Genomic DNA, 4,511 nt, shown 5'->3' on the forward strand with positions numbered 1-4,511 from the left:
TGTTGGGTACAGGCGATTTGTGCCGTGGTACTTACAGATACAAAACAACACTTTTATAACAATTTCCATGGGTTCTCCATACTCTCCATTCAACTCTTTCATGACATGAGAGCAGCTTGTCGGCGTCGTGGTGTCAGCTGTAGCCTGGACGAAGGCACACGTCATGCTAGTCCTGGTCCAAGCAGACGGTTCCTGATGGTCCTTGGAGCGACATGTGGCCAGGTTTTTTCCGTGAATACACTCACAACGCGCCGGTCTCGATGTATGTACTGCATGGACGTACAGAACCTGATCAACAGGCGTGGGATTGTTCCACAGGCAACATCTGAAAGCAGCGAAACACCAACGATACCTTGTGCCCAAGATATGCCGCAACGCGTCGATACTTCCATCCAGCTTCCTGAATGCCAATAATGCGATCCTGTTCAAGTGGCTGAAATTGTTCAACAGGAGTACGTACTCCTCGGTAAGGCGTGGTTGTACGTGCTGCTCATCTCTAAACTCGACGCAGTTTCTGTCTGCAGAGTCAAAACAGAGGGATACGAAAGGGCCTCAGAGCGCCATCTGATCGCAAGTATACGTGACAAATGAATCACCAACACTACAACCCCTCAGTATGCACATATTTTATCGTGGTGCCAATGATCACAGTCCATTGAGAGTGTTGCAATTCCTTCTGTCAGTGTATAAATAAGTATAAAGATTGCAGCTATATATATATATACATATATATATATATATATATATATATATATATATATATATATATATACCATATGTGAGTCCGTGTACATGAAGGTGAATGATTTCTCAGGACATTACGGTGTGCGAAAGCGATATTACGTAAGTTTAGTGCTCGTAGGAAGTTATACAATGTTCAGTATGATTTATTCTAAATTTAGTCCTAATTGTAGTTACGTGGCAGCTTGTTCCCAAACTGTCATGGAACGTATTTCATTATGTTATGTGCACATCACCATAGTCATTGTAGTCGACCATTTTCGCTGCATCATAACAGCAGATAATATTCTGTACTATCAGTGAATGTAAAGGTAACTGCTTATTCTCTCCCCTACCTTTTATTATGATAAAGGGCCAATTATTTTCTGTAGGCTTCTGGCTGGCTTGGGAAACATTAAAGTTTACTTATAAAGAACCAGGAGGGGCTATAAACGGGTTCAGAGCTGAGGATTCTCCTTCAGAGCAGGTAGACAGCACGTAATTCGTTTTGGTACACCTCTGCACACTTGGCAGCCCAAAGGCTGGCCTGAATGTCGTAACCTCTACTGTACAACACGTAAAAAATTTTTTTTGCAAAGTTAACTTGTGCAGCCAGGTGCAGATGAGAGAACGGGAGAAGTATGGAGTGTGACATTACTCTGCGGTCTCAGCATAAAAGAATGTTACTTTAAAATTCTTGCAACGGGCACCCTAATTGGCTCACAACTATTATTTCTGTGAAACATATGCTAGCCCATCATTGTCTATGTGTGCACCATTCAATAGGCCAGATTAGAAACCTGTCATTGAGTGGGAGAGATTTTCTGCCTCCACCCCATGCCACACCATCGTTGGTTAATCGTGACAAAATCCGCAAGAGTGGAGTTTGTTTAACTGCTGCACTTGGATGGCGAGATTCCTACATTAGCAGAAACAACCGACTTTCAGAGAGTTAAGTCAGGGGACACCTGCAGACGGAGGATCAATGAGTAAAGACTTTCTGGAGGGCGACCGATGAGATGAGACTGGCAGTCGTACAAAAAGGATGTTTCCTCTTTAGTACAGAGTGCACAGAGCAAGCTGGACTCAAATTTTTTCCAGTCGTTACCCCGCCCCTATCGACGTTCACGCTGTATGAGAGTGTTTAAGAAGGATCCAGCGGTGCAATCACTGAGTCGAGGGGGACGTGATGATGGTTAACTGTCATCATGGGATAAGTGCACAGTTCTAATGTTTGCACCCAGCCAGTTGCATCCATCACGCACGTTGGCGTTTCTACTGATGTTCGCACTTGTTTATCCCAATTCTTTCTTTAACCACCCACAGTCATTAAGAATATCTGCAGCTTAGTTTCATGATTTTAGGCAACGGCCTTGCCGCAATGGATACACCGGTTCCCGTGAGATCACCGAAGTTAAGCGCTGTCGGGAGTGGTCAGCACTTGGATGGGTGACCATCCAGGCCGCCATGCGCTGTTGCCATTTTTCGGGGTTCACTCAGCCTTGTGATGCCAATTGAGGAGCTACTCGACCGAACAGTAGCGGTTTCGGTCAAGAATACCATCATAACGACCGGGAGAGCGGTGTGCTGTCACCACGCTCCTCCTATCCCCATCCTCCACTGAGGATGACACGGCGGTCGGATAGTCCCGGTAGGACACTCGTGGCCTGAAGACGGTGTGCTTAGTCTCATGATTTTACTTTTATCGCTTTCACTCACATGTGCTAAGGTTATACACGTAATTCATAATCACAATCCCTTATCCATTTCTTAAATGTTCACTTTAACCACTTACAGTCATTAAACATACCTGCAACTTTGTTTCATGATTTTGCCTTTATTATGTTTACCCACATGTGCTAAGATTATATTTCATAATCATAATCCCTTACTCATTTTTTAAATGTTCACATACATATCTCAGTGGGTCGGTCATTTGTTACAGTGACTGCTTGTTTCTGTTGCAGACAGATGAGCCCTTTCATTAATATACCGAAGTGTGATGTGGTACCAGTATGGTATTTTTAAGTTTGATTGGGACACCCCATATAGTCATTACTCACAAGGGGTATCTGTTCAGAGGCCAGACAAACGTGTGGTTCCTGAAGAGGGGCAGCAGCCTTTACAGTAGTCGCAGGGGCAACAGTCTGGATGATTGACTGATCCGGCCTTGTAACACTGACCAAAACGGCTGAAAGCAAGGGGAAACTACAGCCGTAACTTTTCCCCAGGGCATGCAGCTTTACTGTATGGTTAAATGATGATGGCGTCCTCTTGGGTAAAATATTTCGGAGGTAAAGTAGTCCCCCTTTCGGATCTCCCGGCGGGGATTACTCAGCAGGACGTTGTTATCAGGAGAAAGAAAACTGGCGTTCTACGAGTCGGAGGTAGGTTAGAAAATTTAAAGAGGGAAATGGATAGGTTAAAGTTAGATATAGTGGGAATCAGTGAAGTTCGGTGGCAGGAGGAACAAGACTTCTGGTCAGGTGAATACAGGGTTATAAACACAAACTCAAATAGGGGTAGTCCAGGAGTAGGTTTAATAATGAATAAAGAAATAGGAATGTGGGTAAGCTACTACAAACAGCATGGTGAACGCCTTATTGTGGACAAGATAGATACGAAGCCCACGCCTACCACAGTAGTACAAGTTTATATGCCAACTAGCTCCGCAGATGACGAAGAGATTGACGAAATGTATGATGAGATAAAAGAAATTATTCAGATAGTGAAGGGAGACGAAAATTTAGTAGTCATGGGTGACTGGAATCCGAAGGTAGGAAAAGGAAGGGAAGGAGACGTACTAGGTGAATATGGAATGGGGGTAACGAATGAAAGAGGATGCCGCCTGGTAGAATTTTGCACAGAGCATAACTCAATCATAGCTAACACTTGCTTCAAGAATCATAAAAGAGGGTTGTATACATGGAAGAGGCCTGGAGATACTCGAAGGTTTCAGATAGATCATGTAATGGTAAGACAGAGATTTGGGAACCAGGTTTTAAATTGTGCAGATGTTGACTCTGACCACAATCTATTGGTTACGAACTGTAGATTAAAACTGAAGAAACTGCAAAAAGGTGGGAATTTAAGGAGATGGGATGTGGATAAACTGACAGAACAAGAGGTTGTAGAGAGTTTCAGGGAGAGCATTAGGGAACAATTGACAGGAATGGGGGAAAGAAATACAGTAGAAGAAAAATAGGTAGCTTTGAGGGATGAAACAGTGAAGGTGGCAGAGGATCAAGTAGGTAAAAAGACGAGAGCTAGTAGAAATCCTTGGGTGAAAGAAGATGTATTGAATTTAATTGCTGAAAGGAGAAAATACAAAAATGCAGTAAATGAAGTAGGCAAAAAGGAATACAAACATCTCAAAAATGAGATCGACAGGAAATGAAAAATGTTTAAGCAGGGATGGCTAGAAGACAAATGTAAGGATCTAGAGATGTACATCACTAGGGGTAAGATAGTTACTGCCTACAGGGAAATTAAAGAGACCTTTGGAGATAAGAGAACCACTTGCATGAATATGAAGAGCTCAGATGGAAACCCAGTTCTAAGCAAAGAAGGGAAAGCAGAAAAGTGGAAGGAGTATATACAGGGTCTATACAAGAGCAATGTTCTTGAGGACAATATTATGGCAATGGAAGGGGATGTAGACGAAGATGAAATGGGAGATATGATACTGCGTGAAGAGTTCGACAGAGCACTGAAAGGTCTGAGTCGAAACAAGGCTCCGGGAGTCGACAACATTCCATTAGAACTACTGACAGCCATGGGAGAGCCAGTCC

The 4,511-nt window shown here is 43.3% G+C and overlaps 1 pseudogene; it reads left to right on the top strand.

Moving 5' to 3' along the window:
* Positions 1-2,083: 2,083 nt before the first annotated feature.
* On the top strand, positions 2,084-2,201 carry LOC126425538 (5S ribosomal RNA; annotated as a pseudogene).
* The last annotated feature ends 2,310 nt before the right edge of the window (positions 2,202-4,511 follow it).

This window comes from Schistocerca serialis, chromosome 1 (genome assembly GCF_023864345.2).
Source record: "Schistocerca serialis cubense isolate TAMUIC-IGC-003099 chromosome 1, iqSchSeri2.2, whole genome shotgun sequence".
Lineage (NCBI taxonomy): Eukaryota > Metazoa > Arthropoda > Insecta > Orthoptera > Acrididae > Schistocerca > Schistocerca serialis.